This window comes from Nuphar pumila, chromosome 4 (genome assembly GCF_984573655.1).
Source record: "Nuphar pumila chromosome 4, dmNupPumi1.hap1.1, whole genome shotgun sequence".
Taxonomy (NCBI): domain Eukaryota; kingdom Viridiplantae; phylum Streptophyta; class Magnoliopsida; order Nymphaeales; family Nymphaeaceae; genus Nuphar; species Nuphar pumila.
The window spans coordinates 109,641,421-109,656,680 of NC_143252.1; the positions used below are offsets into that span (position 1 = coordinate 109,641,421).

The following is a 15,260-nucleotide window of genomic DNA, read 5'->3' on the forward strand; positions in this document are numbered from 1 at the left end:
TAAAAAAACACAAGATCAACATACCTTGTTTAGCTCTTTTGTTAAAGAAACGATCAATCTGACCTTGAGGAACTGATGTTCGCTCTTGTATATCTACAATTCAACTAGCTTTGTTGGATTGATTTGTATCATCTTCAACTTCATTTGTACGTATGATTATTGGAGTTAATGGAGCTCTTAGTTGTGCATCTTTATGTTTGGATTTGGAAATAGTGCTTGATTGTTGTGCGCTATCATCTAAATCTCTCCAATGCATGTCCTCTAATCTCAACGTATTTTCTTCTACAATAGGTAGTTCTAGATTGATATCCCATTTTCGATTATGTCCTTCTTTATAGCGATTGTTGCACCTATTTATAACAAGTGAGGCAGCCTCCATTACACTCAGGAGGAGCGTCTCTCTACCATCTCCCCAAGTGGGCGAGTGGATGTCATAATTTGTGGTAGCGGGAGAACGCCTTTGCGCGACCTCCACCAATCCCTAAATCAAGAGTTGTATTTTGTTTATTTGATTTATTATTAAAGCTCTGCTGCTGGATATTTACACTGCGGGTTTTTTTTATTTTGATGATCTTTATTTTAATTTTTCCCCTTATAACATGCATCTAACACTATTAAGATAAATTATGCTAAAAACAAAGTTAAACCGACAAAAAATTAGAGAATGTAACACTTTTTTTTTTAAACATTGATAAATGGTGATGACCAACGTTGTCATTCTTAAAAAAATCATGTTTATGCTTCAAAATCAGATGATTCAAGATCGGGTTCTTATAAAACCAAGCATGTAGATTACATCTGTACGATTAGATTCAAGAGAAAAAAACAAAAAAATCATGAAAATATTGGTTCGCACTTTATTTCTCATATTTTAAGTTCTCATAGTCTATGGATTTTATATATATATATATATATATATATATATATATATATATATATATATATATATGTATATATATATATAAGGGGTAATATTTGGTGCTATTGAAGTCACAAAACTGCATGGAACTATTGAGCTGAAAATCATAGTTTCAACTTTCATTGGCTCAATCTGATCACATAGATGTGTTCAAGATGGATTGTTTGCTTAAGATCAAAGCTTGGATCATGTTATTTCTAAAAAAAAATATGATTTTTGAGTCATGAGTTATTTAGTACATTGTGAACTGTTAATTTTTGAAACCCTTAAAAAACCTGTTTATGTATCACAATTATATGATTACAAACTCATTTCTCACCAAACAAACCTTGTAGATTACATCTTGTAGGATCTCTAGTTTTTTTTTTTTTTGATAAATTTTGAGTAGAAAAGAGGGAAAAGGGTTAAGATGTGTGTAATATGGATTGTAGTTTAGGCTATTTTGGGCACAATTTGGGGTAACTAAGAGTCAAATAGTGAGAAGTGGAAAAACTTGGGAGTCGGTGGAGAGGAGGAGATGGAGTTAAGTTTATTCTCCTTGAATAAAAGGATCCACTCACAAGAGCTCAATGTTTTTTTTTAAAATAATGATAGGGATCCTCCCAAAGAGAAACCTCCAAAATAAAGAAGTTCTCACAAGAGTTGTTATTCAAGAATTGATCGAAATACAAGAATGACCCTTATTTATAACCTTGGGTTAGGCTTCCCATACAAGCAACCCATCTTATAGTGGATCCAAGATTCAAATACAAGGAAGCAAACCCCAAACCCTAAAATACAAAGGATCACATAGAAAAACCAAACACAAAATACAACATAATATCCTAAATAGATCTTTCATGAGACATGGACCCTAAAATAAAGATCCAATCCAATGCAACATGGTGAAGGGTGTGTATCCAACAATCCACCCTCCTAAGAATTTGCCTTATCCTCGAGGAAAAGTTGGGCATCTACTAGACTAGTATACTAAGCACAACCCACCTCAAAATTGGTAATGTAACATTCTCTCACTCTTTAAACATGTCATGGCTCAAAGGCAAAAATCCATAACAACATGATCATTAATTGCTTCATGACAACATGAGGTTGTTTGAGTCACAATTAAAACTCTCAATAAGAAGAAATATGAAAGCATGCTTAGTCGGTGTGTTTATTTGTTTGCCTTGTACTCCCTCAAGTGGAGATCCTTTTTTAAGATGGATCTCTACTTTCTTGTCTTCTTTTCCCTCCTTATTTTCTTTCTTACTATGGACATGTACTTGTTTTTGCATTTGTGATTCGGATGCCACATTATATCACATAATTCTCTGCCTGTATCAGCAGAAAATTGATACTCTTCACCCCTGATTGGGCTACTTTTTAATAAATGTACACAATGCCTAAAATGATTTTTTGATATTATTTTAATAGCTTTAACACGTTCTGATTGACACATAATATGTTTTAATTGTTTTTTAGCCGATTCAGAATGATTCACTTGAGTATCAGTATAGGTCGATTCACCTGAATCATTGGCCAAACGATACAGGGCCGATACTGATACTGACAATATTGGTGATGACAAAACTTTTTTTTCCTTACATTGGTTAGCCTTTAGCAAATGATCTTACTAAATGATCATTATTTGGTTTTTTAGCAAGTCATTCAAAACCAAAAACATGTTAACGGTTTATATAATATTTAATTTTTTATGATATGGCCAACATACATGGTTTAGCAAATAGTTGACATAGTTGGCCAATTTTCTTCCCAATTAGTCTTGATTTTGTGAGGACGAGGTGGTTTGCACAAGCTAACTTTTAGTTTATCCATAGCCTATCTTCACTAACTCCATTTTCTATTTCTTAGAAAAACTCTTTTTTTGTTTATCTATTTATAGACCTCATGTTTTTTTATCTTTTTCTAAATTCAGGGTATTTCAGTAAAATTTTATACATTGATATGCAGAAAATACAAACTAATTTTTATTTGATTTGTTGTTAGTTATTGTTTTAACATACATAGCGAAATAGTCACGGTATTTGTTGGGGGTGGATATGTTTTTATTTTTGTTACTTTATTTGGGTGAGATCAAATAATAATCTTTTAATAAAAAAATTGGCTTTTTGGTAAACATTAGTGCTAAAAAAACGATGAGCACAATTATAAGGCTCATCTATGGTTTCAATAAGTGTTGTCAGCATCGATGCATATCGTCCGATAGGTATCGTATATATTAAAAATACGTAAATTTATTTTTTTATAAGTATTTTAATAGTTTTAACACGTGTCATGTTCTCATTGACACATAATATTTTTTAATTATTTTTTGACCAATTCAAAATGATTCACTTGAGTATGGATATCGATATCGACCGATTCACCACAAGGTTTGTGACATTGGTTCTTGGTTGAAAATTTTGACTTCTATAAGAGTGGACTGGGTGGCTCCAATTGTTAACAAACGATTGGTTGACTCATAGATATGGGGTTGAGAAAAAAAGCCAAAATTTGAAAGCCAATGATGAATAGGAAAAACAATAAGATATATATATATATATATAGAGAGAGAGAGAGAGAGAGAGAAAAGAGACACTCTATATACATGGTTCGGCAATAACGCCTACGTCCACGGGCTGACAATGTATTCTTCCTTAATTTTTTTGAACGTTTTTACACATTGTTATATACATTACATTTGTATCTTGATGAGCCTTTCTATGAGACAAGATAATTTTCTTATCTTTTCTAACTTTCTCTTTGTTATCAAAAAAATCTCTCTTCAATTTTATCTGTATGGCAAATGAGATTATCGATATCTTTGAGAGACCAAATGTGGTTATCGATATCTTTGAGAGACCAATCTGCCAGCGTTATCTCTATCATGATCAAACTGTTCACACCAAATGTGAAGAACGGGTCTGGGTCCGATAATAAATGCTTGGGTGTTTGGATGCATCCATTTATCTTGAAAATGTGGAATAAGTTGAAAATTTGAATGGAAACGACAATGCCAATTTCCCTGCTTGGGTGTTTGGATGCATCCATTTATCTTGAAATGTTGGATAAGCTAAAAATTTGAATTGTAAACCACAATGCCAAGTTCCCAGCTTATCTCACTTTCTGGATATAAGTAGGGACAACCAAACATAAAGAGCTCGAGAACTACCTCTGGCAAATCCAGCAATTCGAGTTGCAAATATTGAACTAATGGCATGAAACGTTATGTTTGAAACAAGTTTTTTTTGTTGAAAAAACAAGTGAATAAAGCAATTATCTTTAACCCACCGCAGTCATGAAATGGGTAACAGAAAGTTTCCTTGTAAAAGAGACATAAAAGACAAGTTATGCCTGGCCATTTTATACGATACGATGGACCGAATGGGGGGCAAGACAAGGGGGCGTGGGAATATAAAAATGGAAGAAAACATTATTCCCATATCGAAGAAGCAGGAGAAGTGCAAGAGGATGCTGGGCTATAAAAGGCCACGGGGCTGCTGTGAATAAACATACTTACCTGGACGGGGTCTATCGGCGAACAAGAAGGCCGATTGCCTAGGGAGGCGGCTTCCATTGCACTTGGGAGGAGCGTCTTTCTACCATCTCCCCAAGTGGGAGAGTGGACGTCATAATTTGTGGTAGCGGGGGAACGCGTTCGCGCGGCCCCCATCAATTCTTAGTCAAATTTTTTTCTTGATTTTAGATTTTACATTAAGAATCTAAGTCAAACTTTGATCAATCTTATTTCACTCAAAAAAAAATTCATGCGTAAAATTTCACTTAATTCATTTATTTTCATATTACTAACAAGTTTATTATTAATATTTTTTATATCAGGATATTTTGTAGTACGGAATCCATATTTTTGTGACATTTCCAACCCAACACATTACATTATGTATAGATGTTTCGAATCGTATAGATGAGGATGGACTGTACCCACTCACTTATCTCTTTCGTTAATAAATTCTAAAATCCATTCCGTCGCCCACTAGCTACAATAGCCCATTGGTTAGGTATTGGAGCAACATTACCTATTGACAAGGTCTTCTCAAATTCAAATATAGATCTTGAAATACTAAGATGCGGTATTACTATGTATTTAGTTGGCATCCTTCAAAGTTGATCCTACTTATAGCTACATTTATTTAAAACAAACTTTGTTTCTTCTTTTTTGGTTAGTGTGTATAGTGATTATATATATTACAAATTATTATTCAATTTCAATTCAAATTGAAATTGAATAATAATTTGAAGTATAACCTTTCTTGCTTTTTATTCATAATGGACATTGGGCCTGATATCCAATGTGTGTTGGGCAAACAAGGTCCAAACAAGCCTGGCCTTTTTCTTTTTTATGGATAGGCAAGCTGGGGTTAGGCAGGACTCCCATCAGTTATATGCTGGGGTTAGGCAGATCGGATCCCCACCAGTTATAAGATGCGGTTAGGCAGATCGGATCCCCACCAGTTAAGGTACCATTGGGTTTTGAACTTGCAACATCTCAACACTAACAGCTCCTACCAAACAATCTGAGCCCCCGTTGATAACAAGCCTGGCCTATTTGCAAAATACATAGAGCCTGACAGACATAACCCAAGCCCAATTGTAATTGAGCAGGTTGGATGTAACCTGACATTGGACCCGAATCCAAATCCAGATCCTATTAGTTGGATTTGGTAGCCAAATTGGATCCCAGCCGAGTCAACCAAGTGACTGGGTTGACCCGGTGAGTTCTTGAACTCCCAAGTTACACACCCTTGCAAACAATAGTCGATCCCTTACTCGGACTAGACTTTTTGGTCGCCAAGGCCAAGCTTAACCATGCACGTACCCTATTGTTTTGTACGTCATCTTAAGTAGGTAGCAAGGTTTGGTCAGCATACGAGATGAGATGAAGAAAACATTAGTCCCATATCGAAGAATCGGGATAAGTGCAAGAGGGTGATGGATTATAAAAGGCCACGGGCTTGCATTGAAGAAACATACTTACCTGGACGGGGTCTATCGGTGAACATGAAGGCCGATTGCCTAGAGAGGCGGCTTCCATTGCACTTGGGAGGAGCGTCTCTCTACCATCTCCCCAAGTGGGAGAGTGGACGTCATAATTTGTTGTAGCGGGGGAACGCGTTCGCGCGGCCCCCACCAATTTCTTAAATCCAAAAATGTTTTCTTGTGTTTTGGTGTTCTTGTTTTTTACTGATCATTGGTTCTTTTGCCAACGTTTTGTTTTTTTTTTCCACTGAAAGGGTTTTAAGTGTCAAGGACTAATGGATGCGAATCTTTTACTGTGGCAACCCTAGAATTGACCTTTCATTTTCCGATGAAAAAAGGTTTAATTGTAATGGTTTTCTATCATTATCAAGATTATGCAAAAGCACAATAACGCCATTCGAGAAGCCATTGTGCCAAAATAACCCATTACCTACCAAACTAGGGAAAAATCAATGTAGATTAATAAGTATGATCCATGACAAAACAACAGAGATTTAATTGAATACCCCAAAAGTATAACATATCCAACAACACTATAGCCAAAGAATCAGGGTCCATCTGACCAGTGTCTTAAGCTTCTGCTGTTATTGTATTAGCACTTTACCTCTGTATCACCAAAATATCTGAGAAATTTCTTACATCTTAAAGATTCTGCCCTTATAATAAATGCTGATCGACTACAATGTTTTCACATCTCATAAATACACGCACCCTAAAGTGGACTATATATTATCCATGATGATCATGCTCAGGCTGCCTTTGAGATCACTGCGTTGCCCATGTCTGATGTTTGAAATCATAGGCAAAAACCCTCTGGTTTTGAAATTTAGCCTTCAGAATGTGCCAATTCCACAAGCAACTCTCTGGCACCCATATAGGTGGTACAAGGGAGCCGCTATGGTACTCAAATGTGATCATAATAATCTACAGCTGCTATTCTGAACGAGGGAAAATGGAGAACATATCAATTCATCAGAATGAAAGCAAATATGTCGGAAGTTGCCAGATAAAAAAAACAACAGTTTATAGGGGTCAAATGTAAGTAGCCAGAGGCACACCTTTATCTACTGTTTCACGGTATCGTGTCGTGCTTGATACTATGCATTAGAAACGGTGCTTGTCTGTGTTGCACTTTTAAGCAGAGATCTGTATTCTCGACCATTGATCAATTTCCCGAGCACGTAAAACAGGCAATGGGTGAGGTAATTATCTTGTTTGTGCATTCCTGAAATGAGATTGTACAGGAACCGATCAACCAATTGCGACTCCATTTCAATATGATGGTTTGACTATGGGTCAGTCTACCAAATTGCATCAAATTCAATCACCTTAACCAGATTTTACCGCAACCAGTAAGCTATATGAATCACTGAAGCTAGCATGATCATGTAATTTTCATGCACTTTGAAATTCACATATACAAGCCTTCTATGTCACACGGATACTCCATTTTGGCTCCCGTTCATATTGAAAACTTCATAAAAATGTCTGTATCCAAGTGACGTAGCAAGCCTTACACAGTGAACAGATGAAGATGTGTATATTATATACATTTCTAGGCATTAAAAAACGTAAGAATAACAAGCATCCATCTTAATGTAAAGCAAAAGGAGGAGCAAAATTGAAAAAGACATCAAAATAGCTGACATTTGACACAAAATTTCACCTTATATACCACCCCACTGGGCTTGAAGAGGCCTTATAATATGAGCGGGCCTGCTCAAGAAAGGCATCCACATTCAGTTGATCAGCCAAGGATGGACAGCCTCCAGCTAGTTTCATCAGTACTGAAATGACCACCTCTTGATTCACAAGAACAAAACAAGTCCAAAACTTGGTAAATAAAGTTTAGAGGCTGAGGAGGACACAAATAAGTGAAGAAAAAAAGGAAAAAGTAAAGGCATAAAGCTAAAAAAAGAACTCAGCTTTGCAAGTACCCAAATAGCTAAATAGCATAAGTTCCCCCCCCCAAAAAAAAACAAAAAAAAACACTCAGAAACACTTCTTTCTCACAGCAGTATTTGTACACTGCTAGGTAACAGACTATAGCGTGATGCAGAAATAAGGAAAGTTGAGTCTGAAAACTTTCTAACACAGATGGAAACAAAACTATAGTTACACAACATAACGTGAGAGTATGGTAGGCAAACGAACGGAGATTAGTCCATTCAAGATCATTACGAAGCATCAACTATATATAGTGACAGAATCATCACATTTTTACAATATATTGGAAAAAATAGCTTTGTGAATTAGAAGAAATGGAAGTTGAGTCCGAAAACTTTCTAGCACAAGGGGAAAGAAAACTATAGCTATCTAAACTAGACAAGGTACCAGATTTGTCCATTGAAGATCATTGTGAAAAAACTCCATAATCACATAAAACATCATAATTTTACAATATATTGGACACTGGATTTCCCAAGAAATTTTCTGATAATGTTGTGAAAATATCATGGTAATATGAGAACATTATCAAAAAATAATTTATATGCAATTAAAACCAAACTGTTAATATGATCACAATTTTCTAAATGTTATTGGAAGCTTTAGTTCTCATTCTATTTCAAAAAGCGCTAATAAAAGAATAATTTCTTTATTTTTCCAAACATTTTTATTTTCTGTGGAGTATTTTAAGAAATTTCTCACGTTTACATAAAAAAGAAAACTCAACAAATTGTCTCACTAAGATATTGCCAAGAGAGATACTGGATGAGTGGTGTGCATGTGTGTGTGTGTGTGCAGGTGCATGTCTGTGTTTGACTGCACTCAAGCATACAAGCCCATGATACACTAGCATTTTTTTTATGTCCAGAAAATCTAAAAGTGAAATGGTGCTGAACAAGATGGGTTATGTTTGGTAGAGCAAATGAGGCCCTTTAAGATAGTGCCAAATCCACCCATTTCCAGTGGCCGGAATCTGTTAGTGTAAGCAGTCCATCATACTTTACATACGCTGGTACTTCTAGGTGCTGATGCTGGGTGCTTCTCGGTGTTGCCACACAGATATATGATACAATGTAGTATACGTTATACATTTTTGTATAGATAACATGTACTGCCAAAAGATGAGATATATTTGACCAACCTTTATCTAAGAAGCTGATGCATTCAGGAATCTGTACCTTGGGATTTTGAGAAACAAGAAGTGCGGCTCTATCGCAAGTCAACTCTGCTGCACGGAGCCACCTGAACAGTTGCTCTTCCGATTTTTGTGCAATAAACCCACCCAACCCTGAACAAAAGGAGCAACTTATAGAGTGAATTTCATGCTCCCAGCCAAGCATATAATGTATAAATAGGCCTCTACCAGATCACTATCTTACCAGGAAGATTATATGAACCCAACGTCAGAATGTTGGCAAAGGTAAGCCACACACCATGATCACATTTCAAATGGCCTAGCTCATGAGCCATGACAGCCTGGCATGCATGTGAAGGTAAAAGATGTAACCACTTAATTTTTTTTCTCTTAAGAACACAAGCAGAAGAGATGAAAACATCTAATCCACAGCACATACACATTTGTTTCCTTAAGAAACAAGCTGAACAGAGGAAAACAACTAATCCACAGCACATACACATATCCCTCCTTTAGCCATATCAGAACAGAGGAAAACAACTAAACCACAGCACACACAGCACATACACATATCCCTCCTTTAGCCATATCAGAACAGAGGAAAACAACTAAACCACAGCACACACATGCCTAGTATTATTAACTGTAGGTTTCCTGAATAAGATAGGAACTACTAAAATTCTCAACCAATACAGAATGGTATTCTGAAAAGAAACATTAAAAAAAAGTCAAAATGGATTTACCTACCAAAAAGATGCTCAATACACATGCACAAACACACAAAATATCTGGTGCACTTGACTGTAGCATATCTCTAGTACAAAGTCATTATTGCAAGCAACACCAGATCAATCACAAATGTGTTTGACTCTTGGGCATAGCCTGGTCACATATTGAATTGAGTGTACTCGATGTGAAAATGTGATTTTTTTCAATAATGAAATTTGGGAGCATTGTGATTTGCGAACTATCAACTTTTCAAGCTCTTAATAATTCTGCTTAAATAATACAAATGGACGATTATAAAAACATGTTTTTGACTAAATAAATCATGTAGATCATATCCGTTGGGCTTGATCCAAGATAATCAAGAAAATGTTGAAAAAAGGTAGATTCTAGTTATGGTGTGTGTGTATAGAGAGACACACACACACACACTAAGGTCAATTGTACCTACAATCGTCTTAGCAAAACCTTTTTTTCCATTTTTTGGTAAATCTAACCTCATAGATGTGAGGTACATGCTCTGTCTAGTAGGAATCGACTTGTCTATCACCGGAATCCAATGTGTGTATGGGCTTTTATGGTGATACAAAATTTGACGGTCATAAAATATACCAAATATTCCTGACTCAAAAACACATGTTTTTTCATTGAGAAAACATCATCCAAGGGTCAATTCCCAGTAAACCGACCATGCTAAACACATCTACGAGGTTAGATTGAGTCAAAATGACTTGCTTCATGAGATTGAAACTAGATTTAATGTACAATCGATTGTAGCAAATAGACACAAACACACATACACATATATATGTACAAGTGATTGGTAGGCATGCAACAGTTGTGTACTCATGTACACCACCTCTGATCAAGTCAACAACCATTCTCAATATGACCCCATAGTTGTGTGCTTGTGTTCACTATTGTTTGTTTGATTGGACCACACCATGGATTGAGCTATTTCCAAGTAAAATCATGATCCTTGAGTCATAAATTTTGGTACATAGTGAACCATTTATTTTTGAAGCCCTTGAAAATCCTTCTTACACATTCCAATGACATGATCTAAAGCCCATTTTTTACTAAACCAACCATGCAGGTCATATCTGTAGGCCATCTTTAACCATCCACTACATTTGATTGGACTGTTCTGGGTGGGTGTACAAGTCTCTGCACACACACACACACACACACACACACACACACACACACACACATATATATATATATATATATATATATATATATATATATATATATATATATATATATATATATATATATATATATATATATATATATATATTAAGAGAAATCGAGAGGGGTTTATTCCACAACTCAGCCTGCACAGGAAACAGAGAAAAAGGGAGAGAGAGGGAAATGCACAATTGCTGGGGCGGCTAAACGTAACCCACCACCAAGCCCTAATCTATTTATATCAAAACGACTTTACAATGGGGACTAAAATATGAGACCACAACAACCATATTACACAAATGCCATTAATGAAAAAGACGTCAACTGCATAGTAAAAAAGGATTGACGTGCGTAGGGATCTAGATCCAGATCCATACACATGCTCTATTTTAACACCTTCCCTCAAGTTGTACATGGTTTTGGAGCATGTACAACTTGCTCTTCAATAGCCAAAATTGACGTGTTGTTAACCCTTTGGTAAACAAGTCTGCCACTTGATCTTTTGTTCGAACATGACGTAGTTCCATCTCTTTCATCTTGACTTTCTGCCGTATAAAATGTTGATCAATCTCAATATGCTTTGTTCTGCTATGCTGAATAAGGTTACACGCAATGTTTATTGCGCTTTGATTGTCACATAGAAGAAATGATTGAATAATTGTCTCCCCAAGATCACTCAATAAGTGTCTAATTCATGTAACTTCTGTCGTGCCTGCAGCCATCGGCCTGTATTCAGCCTCTATACTCGGTCGTGCCACTGCCTTTGTTTTCTACTGCTCCAAGACACTAAATTGTGTCCAATATATACACAATATTTAGAGACAAATTGTCTCTCATTTGATTCCCCTACCCACTCTGCGTTTGTATAAGTGATGAGTTCATGTCCTTTATGTAGGTTATCGTTCTTGCGATAAACAAGTCAGTCTCCTATAGTTCCTTTTAAATAGCATAGAATGCGCATCACAGCCTCCATATGACCTTCTGTTGGAGCATGCATAAACTGGAATACCTGATTGACAGCATAAACTATATCAGTTCTGGTAAAAGTCAAATATTGTAGCATCCCTACAAGGCTTCTATACGTTATAGGGTTGACACAAAGGTGGCCATCTTCAGAACTCAGCCTTTGATGTAATACACTCGGAGTGTTGACTGGTTTGCAATTCGTCATCCCACTCTTTCCAAAAGATCAAGAGTGTATTTTTGTTGCATGAGTATCAATGTGTCTTTTTCTCTGTCAACTTCCACACCATAGAAGTACCTCAACTCCCCTAAATCTTTCATCTTGAAGGTTTTCATTAAAAATCGCTTCACGTCTTGCACATGATTATCTAAACTCCCAGTGATCACAATGTCATCAACATATATAAGAAGAAGTGTAACGATGTCTGTCTTCTGGTAAATTAAGAGCGAGTGGTCCATAGAGCATCTTATAAAACCATAGCCTTGAATTTGCATAGAGAAACTTTCAAACCAAGAAAGGGACGCATGTTTCAACCCATACATAGATTTTCTTAGTTTGCACACCTAGGTAGTAGGATCCTTCTCGGCATACCTAGGAGGTTGCTTCATATATACTTCCTCCTTTAAAATTTCATGCAAGAATGCATTTTTAACATCCATCTGGCTAAGCCTCCATCCTCGATCGACTGCTAAGGATATGATGACACGAATTGTGCCTATTTTGACTACTAGACTAAAAGTTTGATCGTAATCTTCACCATATTGTTGTGTGAATCCCCGAGCAACAAGTTGTGCCTTATATCTGTCAATACTTCCTTTGGGCTTATATTTTGTTTTATAAACCCATTTTGAGCCAACTACATTCTTTCCTTCTGGCCGAGGTACTATTTCTCAAGTCTGACACTCATGAAGTGCTTCCATTTCTTCGTTCATAGCCTCAATCTAATGACAAAATTGAAGAGCTTGATTAAAACATGTGGGTTCATCCTGTTTTGTGAGCTGAGACATAAACAACTAAAAATCAAGAGAAAAGGTCTCATAACTCACCCATCGCTGAATAGGATGCCTGATGCATGACGGCCTTTGAGCCGGATCATTAGAGATGATTTCCTCATCCCTCGACCCTGTATTTCTATCCCTTCTAGTGTATATCTATCCAGAGAAGCGTTCAACTAGAGGTGGCTCAACTGAAGATGGCTCAACATACATCTGTGAGTCATCCAACTCCCTACTCAAGTCGAAGGAAGGACAATTTGCCTGACATGTTTCTCTTGTATTAGCAAAAAGATATGCGCTCATCCATGGATCATATACCTCTACTTCTCGAGATGACAACTCTTCGGAGTCATTGATCCGAAAATTTTGCTCATCAAAAACAATATTCTTGGAGGTTCTAATACGTTTTGTAGTAGGGTCATAGCATCGATAGCCATTGTATTCATCCGCATACCCACCAAATCTGCACTTAGCGGCCTTGTCCTAAAACTTATTTCGCAAAGATGAATCAATATGCACATAACATGCACAACCATAAACACGCAGCTCATCATAAGAGGGATGTTGCCCAAACAAAGTATAATAAGGGGATTTCCGATCCAGAAGTGCCATAGAAAGACGATTTATGACATGAACAGATGTGTGAAAAACTTCTGTCTAGAAACTAACGGGCATATTGCTGTCATGTAACATGCTCATCGCACTATCAACAATATGCTTGTGTTTCCTCTCAGCAACCCCTTTTTGTTGAGGGGTATGGGGGCAAAAAACCGGTCGATTTATTCCTTTATACTAAAGAAAGCCAATAAACTCGTTCGATGAATACTCACCTCCACCATCACATTGTAAATGCACAATATCACAGGAAAACTTTGTTTTGACCATCAAATGGAATTCTCGAAATATTTGAAAAAAATCATGCTTATGTTTCAAGAAATATATTCAAGTATAGCGGGAATAAGAATAAATAAAGATAACATAGTAACGATTGCCAGAGAGAGAAGAAATAGGTGTGGGTCCCCAAACATCTGAACAAATAATCTCAAATGGCTTTGAAGCTCTTTTATTAATAATATGAAATGAAAGAACATGACTTTTGCAGAGTTCACAAAATGAACATTTTTTATTCTCTAAAAAGGAACATAAACTAGACTCTGGAAGAAGACCATCGGATATAAGATTTTCAACGAAGCCCCGAATACAATGTCCCAATCGACTGTGCCAGATATCTGGCTTATTACAATGAGATGAATTAAAAACTTCCAATGGAGAGAAAGACAAAAAACGCTGAAGGCGAAAACACTAAAGAATGCTTTAACGATTTCAACTGGAGAACTGGAACTGAGGGAATCTCCTTGAAGATGTACATGTTTCTGCATCGTTCCCCTTTAGCGAACGTCTCCTTCGTTCGTAGATCCTTAACATAAATAGAGGAGGGAGTAAATTCGACTGAAGAATTCATATCGTCAACAAGTTTAGCTACAGAGACAATGTTCTTTTTAATATCAGAAGCAAGGAGGACATTAGACAAGTGAAGTGAGGACTTTGACATAAAAATATATGCACTGCCGGTATGACTAATGGAGTGATAAGTTTCATCTCCCGTAACTATACTACCTTTTTCAAAATAAGGCAATAAGTAAGATAACTTACCCGCATTACCCGTGACATGGGTGGCAGCACCGAAATCAACATACCATTCGCCTTGTTCATTTTGCTTGCTCGTCATCTCTGACAATGCTGATAACAAAAGTTGTTGCACATCTGTAGATGGTTCTTTCATGCCCATAGTAGTAGTTGACTTATTCTCAATTTTGTTTATTTTTCCTCTGTTATGCAGATTAAACCAACAATCAGCTTTCACATGTCCTCTTTTGTTACATAAGAAACAAGTGGGCACTCTCCTCTGATTCCCTGCATTAAAAACACCCAAAATATTAGGTGTAGGCAAGATACCACGTTCCCCCTGCCCAAAACGGCCTCTGCCTCTGTCTCTTTGATGCCCTTTATTCCCTCGTCCAAAACCTACAGAAGTGTCCATGACCAAAACTGAATGGGAATGAGCTGATTCATTTCCTTCTGCCCTTTGTTTCATAATCATCTCATGCTGGAGAAGTTTCGCTTAAAGGTCGTCAAAGTTGAGCAAGTGAGGAAGACATGACAAAGCTGTGGTAAACATGTCAAAATTAGGGCCCAATCCATTATGGAGTTGTTGTACTTTATCTTTATCTGAAATAGCACTTCCAATAACAGCCAATTGGTCAGTAATACTCTTCAAGCGGCCTATGTATTCTATAACTGTCATGGAGCCTTTCTTCAAACTTTGAAACTCATTTTTTAAGTACATAACTCGGGCTTCTGATATCTAAGAGTTGTAAAAGTATCTTCAACAAGATACTATAA

General features: G+C 36.5%; 1 long non-coding RNA gene and 2 other non-coding genes across 3 annotated transcripts; 2 read left to right on the top strand and 1 right to left on the bottom strand.

The window, feature by feature from the left end:
- Window positions 1–4,410: 4,410 nt before the first annotated feature.
- On the top strand, window positions 4,411–4,571 carry LOC149840522 (U1 spliceosomal RNA). The gene has a single exon (XR_016431743.1). It is a non-coding gene; the product is annotated as a U1 spliceosomal RNA (small nuclear RNA).
- Window positions 4,572–5,886: 1,315 nt separating this feature from the next.
- Window positions 5,887–6,047, top strand: LOC149840523 (U1 spliceosomal RNA). Its single transcript, XR_016431766.1, has one exon. It is a non-coding gene; the product is annotated as a U1 spliceosomal RNA (small nuclear RNA).
- Window positions 6,048–6,335: 288 nt separating this feature from the next.
- On the bottom strand, window positions 6,336–7,698 carry LOC149840524 (uncharacterized). The gene is made up of 3 exons (XR_016431566.1): window positions 7,563–7,698; window positions 6,955–7,121; window positions 6,336–6,834 (listed from the first exon to the last, which is right to left on the bottom strand). It is a non-coding gene; the product is annotated as an uncharacterized LOC149840524 (long non-coding RNA).
- Between the last annotated feature and the right edge of the window lie 7,562 nt (window positions 7,699–15,260).